We start from the raw sequence: 10000 nt of genomic DNA, 5'->3' as shown, positions 1-10000 counted from the left end.
GTCATAACACTGATACAGCCAATGTGACTTGCAGGGCATAAGAACTTAGGTAAAATATACAATATATACACGGGGTATGAGAGGATGCGCTATGCGTGTGTGTGTGTGTGTGTGTGTGTGTGTGTGTGTGTGTGTGTGTGTGTGTGTGTGTACGCTATGCGAGAGAGAGAAAGAGAGAGAGAGAGGAGGGGCGAGTGGCGAGCGCTTTCTGTGAGCGCCGCGCACCTCTATTACCGCGTGTGCGGAGCGGTGGGAGGAGAGAGAGAGTGAGAGATGTATGTTCTATGAACTATGGCTCAAATGATTCTGCGCAGCTCGGCGCGCAGGACCGAAATATGAGATACGAGGAGGGGCGTTAAGCTTTCGGCTGATGAAGCGGGAAACTATCTTCAAGATGAGAATTCAAGCTAATCAGAGAATACTGTCCTTTGTCTAAAGGCGTTACAGTATGTGTGGGGGGAGGGAAAAGGGAGCGCTTGGCGCTCTTTTCCGACAATAGCTTATGTCCTCGACTCGGTAGCTCTATGGGTTAAAACACTGGTACGTGTATCTCTGTGAGTGGATAATTTACATGTGGGTGCAAGTATGGCAATATTGCAACTAATGTAAACTAAGAATAGCGTGTGGCTATTTGTGGTGATGAGAGGGGAGAAAGAGAGAAAGAAAAGAAAGAACAGATAGAACAAAATAACCCAAAATAAAATATATCACACTCTACAAGTGTGGATATTTAAACACAACTCCTCAAAGCTATGTAACAGTCCTAACTGCATACCTATGTCCAATTCAGTGATTACTGCGTTATCCTTGGTAGGAAGGGAGAGAATTCTTTGATCTCTCCGGGCGGGGTGTGCGCGTCGTCGTGCGTGCAAGTTTCCTTTGTTCTTGTTCCGTTTGTCTGTGGGTCCGAGCGATACCACACGGTTCCGGCGCGAGGCTGCAATATGTCCAAAAAGTCTTGCTTCGTTGAACGGGGAGAGGAAAAGGGGTATTTCGTTGTGTAATCCGATTGTCTTTGCGCCGTCTTGCGAAGGTCCAATGAGAAAGGGGGTGCACACAGGTCCACTCCACGCGTAATAACTACACCGGCTGTCCACTCTCTTGGGGGACAGACAATCAGGCTCAGCCGAATCTCCGTAGACTCTAGGCGAGGTCCTTGATTTCGATACTAGTAAAAGATTAACAATTGTCCGTACAAAAGTTATCCTATAGCGCGTGAGTTCCTCGTGGGTCCTGACTCACTGCTCTCCTAGCAGTGTTCGCATAAGTCACTCGAAATATCGTCACCGAATGCAATACAAACAAAAAACGGTTGAGGGAAGAAATATATCGACCGTAGTGTTAACCTGGCCAAGATAACTTACAGTTTCAATAATTTCTAAAATAGACGTCTCCCAAGGAGACGTGTCCCGGCACGTCTCACATCTCGATGTAGGAAGTCGGGCGTCCGGCCTAGGGCGTCGGGCTTAGGGGGATAGAGAAGTGATTCATACCTTGACCTGGGGTTTTATAGGTACAGGGGCGGGGCTGAGCCACGTATGTAATTCGAACCAGGTACAGTAGAAAACAAAATGGTGTCTGTATTTTACAAAATGGCGGGCATTCGTAAAATAAGTGGAAATGAATTAAACTTTAGGTGTAATAGTCCCTACAACGTGGTCATTGCCATTCTGGTAACAGCTACATTATAACAGGAGCAGTGCCTTACTGGTCTTAAATATGACAGAAGGGAAAATATGCACACAAGATGTGATTACGATGTATCACGCACGCACGCACGCACGCACGCACGCACGCACACACACTCACACACACCTATGCAGCAAATGATTACATATAATAATGAGTGCAGTGCATTGGGAAGTTATGCCCGCGTAGTGCATATTAGCGATCATAAATCTATAGGCTCTATGGACCACACAGCACTCTGGCTAATGACCATCTGAACACACACGTCATAGAGGCGTAATCAGAGACCATTTACAGGGGGGAGACGGTTCATCAAGAGTTTCTTCCACAATCAATATGATATAAGTTTCCAAGCTACCCTGTCTATGGGCTGCTATGCCCCTTTAGGAGAGTAGTGGGGGTGTCTATACCAGAGATTCTTTAAGTATGTAGAGATATGCCAACATAATAGGTTTCTATGGGCAGGTGCCCAGGTGCCCAGGTTCCGGTCTGCCTAAAGCGGCGTGTCATAATACTCCTAGCATTGAATAGAACAGTCCTTAGGTCTGCCTAGGTCTGCCTAAAGGGGGATTCCCCCCCCTCCCCCTTGCAATAATAGAACCCAGAAACAATGGGCCAATGGAACCTCTCTCTCTCTACTCTCTCTGTCTATAGGCACCACTCTAAGCTTCAGCAGTACCACCAGCACCTAGCCAGGCTGCGCCCTCCTATAGGGCTTTCAGGCCGACCAGAACGGAGCTGGAGTCGGTGCCCGAACCAGTTACGTTCAGCACTTAAGTGTTTATCTGCGAACCGCCCGTGTTCATACCGAGCTCTGAACTTTTCCCGCACGTGACTGCGTTACCCGGATGAACCTGCTGACGAGCACGCTGTCGTCACGGTTCGCGGAGAAAAACCTAGTATTTTGCGGTTCGCATTGCGAACCAACTTTCCGGTTCGCGAACGCAAATATCTGTGGCGTGAACACGATGGCTGGTTCGCGATTAGGTGCGGGAACGGGCTCCAGCACGGTTCTCAGTCGGCCTGAAAGCCCTACTAGTGACTCAACACCTTCAGCGTTGCTTCTAGTCAGGCCAGGAGTAATACACTAGCTAACCGAGGGAGGCGGGTCAACCATGGCGCTTGAGAAATTGTTATGTAATTGTTATGCTCTTGGTCAGACACAGTCTCAAGAGATTTGAAAGTCGATGATAATCAGGCTAACCAACAGCACTATCCCAGCAGTACCAGCAGCATCAAGACCAGCAGGCCCTACAATGGACGAAACCTCTCAAGACCAGCAGGCCCTACAATGGACAAAACCTCTCGCAGAGACACAGCATACAATGCAGCCATTTCACTCCAACCCAGAGGCATCAACTTCAAACACCACAAGCACCACCACCACCACCACCACCATAACCACCACCACCACCACCACTACCACTATCACCACCACCACTACGACCACCATCACCATCGCCATCACCATCACCATCACCACCACCACCATCACCACCGTCATCACCACCACTGCCATCACTACCACCACCACCACCACCACCATCACCACCACCACCACCACCACCACCACCACCACCACAACCACCACCACAACCACCATCACAATCACCACCACCATAACTACCATCATCACCACCACCACCATCACCACAGCCACCACCACCACCACCATCACCACCACCATCACCATCACCACAGCCACCACCATAACCACCACCACAACCATCACCACCATAACTACCATCACCACCACCATCACCACAACCACCACCACCACCATCAAGTCACCACAACCACTATCACAACCATCACCATCACCAACCACATGGCCCATGGTATGCACATGAAAGTCGGAAAACATACATGGCTCCCACCATACAATCATCCCCATCTCCATCGCTCTCATCAGCAGCAGTGGCTGCAACACCACCAGTGCTATACCAGCATCAGCACCACCAGCATCAGGCAGGGATGAAAGCTCTCACCGAGACAAATCCACACAATGCAGCCACTCAACTCCATTTCCGATTGGTAAGGGTGTGTGTGTGTGTGTGTGTGTGTGTGTGTGTGTGTGTGTGTGTGTGTGTGTGTGTGTGTGTGTGTGTGTGTGTGTGTGTTGGGATGGGGGGGAGGGGGTGTATGCAGGGTGGATGTGGGGGTTGGCAGGGAGGGGGGGGCAAAGGGGACAGTTGTCCCGGACCCAGGGACAGAGGGGGTCCAGAATTGGGTCCTCATTACATTGTATGTACTGGGTGGGGGGTCCCTTTCAGACGACTTTGTCCTGGGGCCGGCCAAAGCTGTCTCAGCAGCCGTGGTGGATGGGGAGGGGTTGCTGAAATTAATAGATGCCGACAAACACCAAAAAGGGAAAAACAAAAAATAACAAAATGACAAAGCCTTCAAATGAAAAATCTGAAACACAGATTAAGGGAGTAGAAAAAAGGGAATTCATACATAAACAAAACAAATTACACAACAGGGCTTTGAACGAACGAACGCTTTTGTTGTTCCTCTTCATTGATCGCCACACACACACACACACACACACACACACACACACACACACACACACACACACACACACACACACACACACACACACACACACACACACACACACACACACACACACACACACACACACACACACACACACACTTTGTTTATGAGCCGCGCTGCATAAATAATGACATCGTCCATATCTACAGTACGATGGCAATTAGCCCGGTCCACTTTATGCTTCAGTGTGTGTGTGTGTGTCCGGGAGCGCAGAGGGAGAAAGACTGGCCACAGGGATCAACAACCCATCCACGTCAATGCACACACACACACACACACACACACACGCACGCACGCATGCACACGCACGCACGCACGCACACACATACACGCACACACACACGCACACACACACACGCACACACACACGCACACACACACGCACACATGCACACGCAGACACGCAGACACACGCAGACACGCACACACACTGTCTTAAAAAACAAAACCTCTGGCGCAAATTAAACCTCATAAATTTCAAACGGTGTGAGTTCGCTGCTCCCTGCTTATCAGCGCAACCAATTTAGACTGAGCAGAAACAGCACAACTGATTGCTATAGTACAGTAGCCCCTGACTGCATCAATGCACTAAGACACAAATGTCTTTTTCCTCTACGTTCTGTTGTTATTGCTTTCTTCTTAATAGGACGTGCCTTAACCAGAGTGATGGACACTACCTTCTTAATAGGACGTGCCTTAACCAGAGTGATGGACACTACGTGCCTTAACCAGAGTGATGGACACTACGCGCCTTAACCAGAGTGATGGACACTACGTGCCTTAACCAGAGTGATGGACACTACGTGCCTTAACCAGAGTGATGGACACTACGCGCCTTAACCAGAGTGATGGACACTACGTGCCTTAACCAGAGTGATGGACACTACGCGCCTTAACCAGAGTGGTGGACACTACGTGCCTTAACCAGAGTGATGGACACTACGTGCCTTAACCAGAGTGATGGACACTACGTGCCTTAACCAGAGTGATGGACACTACGCGCCTTAACCAGAGTGATGGACACTACGTGCCTTAACCAGAGTGATGGACACTACGTGCCTTAACCAGAGTGATGGACACTACGTGCCTTAACCAGAGTGATGGACACTACGTGCCTTAACCAGAGTGATGGACACTACGCGCCTTAACCAGAGTGATGGACACTACGCGCCTTAACCAGAGTGATGGACACTACGCGCCTTAACCAGAGTGATGGACACTACGTGCCTTAACCAGAGTGATGGACACTACGTGCCTTAACCAGAGTGGTGGACACTACGTGCCTTAACCAGAGTGGCACTTCCATGTAGAAGGCAATGCACTCATCTTGCTTTAGCACTTCATCTTTTGAGGTTAGACGTACACTATCATGATAAAGGAAGAAGAAAAAAACAATATCAAATGTGTGGCTAGTGGAATACCTGAATGGCTAGTGACTTGTGAAAACCACTAGCCACAGTGGCTGGTGGGTGAAAAAGTTAATGTCAAGCCCTGACGCACACACACACACACACACACACACACACACACACACACACACACACACACACACACACACACACACACACACACACACACACACACACACACACACCCCATTAGTCAGGGAGAGATGGAAAGAAATGGAGAAAGCAATGAAGGAAGATCGAAAGAAAGAAAGAAAGAAAGAAAGAAAGAAAGAAAGAAAGAAAGAAAGAAAGAAAGAAAGAAAGAAAGAAAGAAAGAAAGAAAGAAAGAAAGAAAGAAAGAAAGGAAGACAGACAGACAGATAGATAGAAAGACAGAAAGAAAGAAAGAAACTCCACTCGCATCATCTCCACACTGCAGGCAAGTCCATTGCAGAAGGAAAGTCAGCACAGTAGCACTTAGACAATTGACCCCTTTACTGTTTATACACATATGTGACGTAATCGGGCTGTGCACACATTGTGGCAGCGAAATCGGCAATGTACCGCACATTTGTAGGGAAACTAGCCAGGCCGTTTCCCAAAATAAGAAAATGGATGAGTACGATAACTTCAGATATGCAGTGGGCACCACAGACACAGGCTTTCCTGATGGTGTCCTCAGTCCAGTCGATACGCTTCATTTCTTGTATCCACAAACATCTCCTATGCTTCTGGAACAGCATCTTCCCTCTCAGGATCTCTACTTTTTACAAACGTACACGCTTCAGGACGGCAGGTCTCCTGTCTTTAGGGTCTGCACTGTCTGTTTGTGTGTGTGTGTGTGTGTGTGTGTGTGTGTGTGTGTGTGTGTGTGTGTGTGTGTGTGTGTGTGTGTGTGTGTGTGTGTGTGTGTGTGTGTGTGTGTGTGTGTGTGTGTGTGTGTGTGTGTGTGTGTTTGACTCAACAATGCGTGCGCAGTCAGTGATGACATGACTTCTTGTCCAAAAGATAGTATATCTACGTGTATCTATACCGCTACACTTATCCCCACTTTTAGTTGGCATCTCTCACAGATCCAATTGTCTGATGCGGATGTTTGTGAGGAGAAATCTCCTGCAGGGATAGTTTCAAAAAAACTTGTTTACGATCTTCCCTATCGTTAATAGGCTCATTAGAGAGAAGCTGTGCCTTTGTGTATGTGTGTGTGTGTATGTGTGTATGTGTGTGCGTGTATGTGTGTGTGTGTGCGTGTGTGCGCGTGTGCGCATGTGCGTGTGTGCGTGCGTGTGCGTGCGCGTGTGTGTGTATGCATGACTGAGATGCAAAGACTCGAATGCTGCCATGTTCCATCAGATGCGTATGGCTGAAGGCAAAATGTTTTTTTTTCTTCAAGAATTCAAAGCAATTTCAAAATGGCTTCAAAGACTGAAAGAATTGTTTTGTTTTCTGTTCAGGGAAAAACTCTACACTCTTTAGGAATCTTTTTCATCATACAGAGTATGTGGTGTGACTAGGTTCATCACTAAGTTTGTGGGAGTGCTTGGACTGTCATGGGGTTTGTTTTCTGGTGTAGTGGTGTCACGAGCCTTGTTCTGTGGTGTAGTGGTCTGAGAACATGATACAGTAAGCACCTTTGAGACCTGGGTTCGAAGCCAGGCAAGGCAAGCACCTTTGAGACTTGGGTTCGAAGCCAGGCAAGGCAAGTCTCCTCTCCTTCACTACGTCGGGTTGTCATGTCACATAAGTGTGCTACAGTGCAAATGTGACTGAGGTGGCAGTTGACAGGTCACTTGACAGGTGGCAGTGACAGTTGAGGACCCTCTCGAAAACGAGATTTTTATCTCAAGAGGCTATCCTCTAATAAAGAAATTTGAAATTTGAAATTGAAATAGGTGTTCCAGCGCAGTCCGTCCCCATCGGGTCTCGAACTCGCCACTTTCTGGTCAACGCACCTGTTCGGAGGAACATCACGATACTGCTGTCAACGCACCTGTTCGGAGGAACATCACGATACTGCTGTGCCAAAGGACCAGTCTGGTAGGTCAGCGCTACTGATACTGTATGAGGCTTCGGGAGGGAGGTTTACTAGCGCTCCACGCCACACTCTGCTAGTTGGCCCGTTACACTAAGAATCCATTATTATTATGCAAGCATTATTAAAGGGGTATGCCACTATTTTGGGGATTAATACAGTTAAAATTGTTGGCTGGGGTTTATAAAGGTGGTAAAGTGTCTTATTTTTTATGTTAAGCGTTGTCTTTCTTTAAGACAAGTTAAAAGAAGGAATATGTCGCTAAGCTAGTGAAAGTCAATGGATCCGTGTAGCATGCTACAATGCTACACGGATCCATTGACTTTCACTAGCTTAGCGACATGCTCCCTCTTTTAACTTGTCTTAAAGCAAGACAACGGCTTACATGAAAAATAAGACACTTTACCACCTTTATAAACCCTGGCCAACGATTTTAACTGTATTAAGCCCCAAAATAGTGGCATACCCCTTTAAGCAAGCAGTTATTATTATGACCTCCGCCAAGGAGGTTATGTTTTCAGTCCCGTTGGTTTGTCTGTTTCTTTATTTGTCTCTCTGCTTGTTTGTTTGTAAGCAGTATAATTCAAAAACTTTGTGGAGCTGTTGGAAATGATCAAAGGAACAAGTGATTAAATGTTGGTGGTGATCCGGATCACGAACCGGATTTAAAAAAAAGATTCTTCACCATTGCTAGCCTAAAAATCTAGACGTCCCTAGACCGCAAATTGAATTGCGGGACAGGGCGGATTTTGACATTCCAGTTTCTAACACCACAAAAAGGGTGTCACATAGTCAAATGTTCTATCAAACAGCTTCATTGGTGGAGGTCTGCACTCTCTGACTGCATTTCTGGTTTGAACAAGAGTTCTTCTCCAGCACGGCAGCAGAAAAACGGAGTCATGTTGGAAGCGAAAGGTAGTTCACACAGATCACACAGTACCAGAGAGGGATGTAGGCGGCTTATAACAAGAGAAACAAACGAGTGAAAGAGAACGACTTTTTCTTTTTGTACTTTTCTTCAGAGATGAAGGCTGTGTGGCAGGTGTGAGGCTTGTGAACATGGTGCTGTGATCTTTCAAATAATTGGTTGAAGCCAAAGTGTTTTTTTCCTAAATGAAATCATTCAAATGGGTCTAATGATAAGGCTTGTGTGTATATAGTTTTCCAGTTGAGGTAAAAAAAATAAAATCTGCTGTTTAGGAAACTTCTTCATTCTAAGAACAGTTTAATGTTTACTAGCAACACTGAGTGACCCAGGAGGCCATGAAAAACAGGCAAGTAAAACAAAAAAGAGTGAAAACGCAAGAGAGAAAAAGACAGTTTCTCTTTCTCCGGTCTTCTTCTTTTTCTTCTTCTTTGGAGTGTAAGGATGAAAGTGCCTGACTCTGCAGCTGATCAGAAAGACTAGGATATCTGGCTATTCTCTAGGGGGACAGAGAAGACTTCTCCCTTTTCCATTGAAGACATGAAGCAGCAGGCAGGCAGTCTACATGAAGACCTCCCGCCATGTAGTGGCAGCATCACTGCACAAGACGCTGTTAATAGTTTATTGTGTGGAGGAGAAGACAAAGCAGTAAAGGTTCTGTTCTAGAAGGTGTCATCTGTTCTAGAAGCTACTGTGCAAAAAAAAAAGAGTAGCTAAACTGAGCTGAGCTGAGCTTCCCGAGAGGAGGAAGCAAACCTGTCTCAGGTGCTGTTTTTCTATCAGTTTATGCGTGAACACGACATATGGATAAAAATAAAAACTCCATGGTGACAGGTGCGTTTTCGCCCCCCACAGGACATTTTTAAGAATTTAAGTATTTTTTTAAGTTTTGAAATGCGCATTCTAAATTTAATTTACGTGTAAACGAGGGGCCAAAACCAAATCGTTCTAAAAAATATATCAATATGCGTATGTGTAAACAGCACCTTTATTCTCCTGCCCTTCTATCACGATCGACTCACATGTCACAGCTGTGTCTGCTGCCTTGTTGGAGCCCTTGTCTCCACATGACTCTATTCAATAACATTACACTAACACAGGGGTTCCCAAACTTTACCATGACAAAGCCCACCATATTCCGGTGCATTCTCGTCAAGGCCCCCCTTACATGGGTCGCGCCACAATATTTTTTCTGTGGACCCCCTTTCACAACCATAGTGGAAGGCCTGTGAGGCAGTGTCCCACTGGGATATAAAATAATATCAATAGGAAAGTGAATAGGAATGTTGTTTAGCTTATTTTCATTTGATGTTGTTGTATGTTATTCAGTTTATTCAATTATTTATATTTTGTTGTGCTATATTTTTCCTGCCATCTTGTCGCAGCCCCCCTAGCACCTCCTCG

The 10000-nt window shown here is 46.5% G+C and overlaps 1 protein-coding gene across 1 annotated transcript in view; it reads right to left on the bottom strand.

Moving 5' to 3' along the window:
* gbe1a (glucan (1,4-alpha-), branching enzyme 1a) overlaps nucleotides 1-10000 on the bottom strand; it is a 142664-nt gene that overhangs the window by 62181 nt on the left and 70483 nt on the right. The window lies entirely within an intron of this gene.

Source organism: Engraulis encrasicolus, chromosome 7 (assembly GCF_034702125.1).
Source record: "Engraulis encrasicolus isolate BLACKSEA-1 chromosome 7, IST_EnEncr_1.0, whole genome shotgun sequence".
Taxonomy (NCBI): domain Eukaryota; kingdom Metazoa; phylum Chordata; class Actinopteri; order Clupeiformes; family Engraulidae; genus Engraulis; species Engraulis encrasicolus.
Note: the sequence above shows the minus strand (reverse complement) of the source record. Positions and strands in the feature narration are given on the sequence as shown.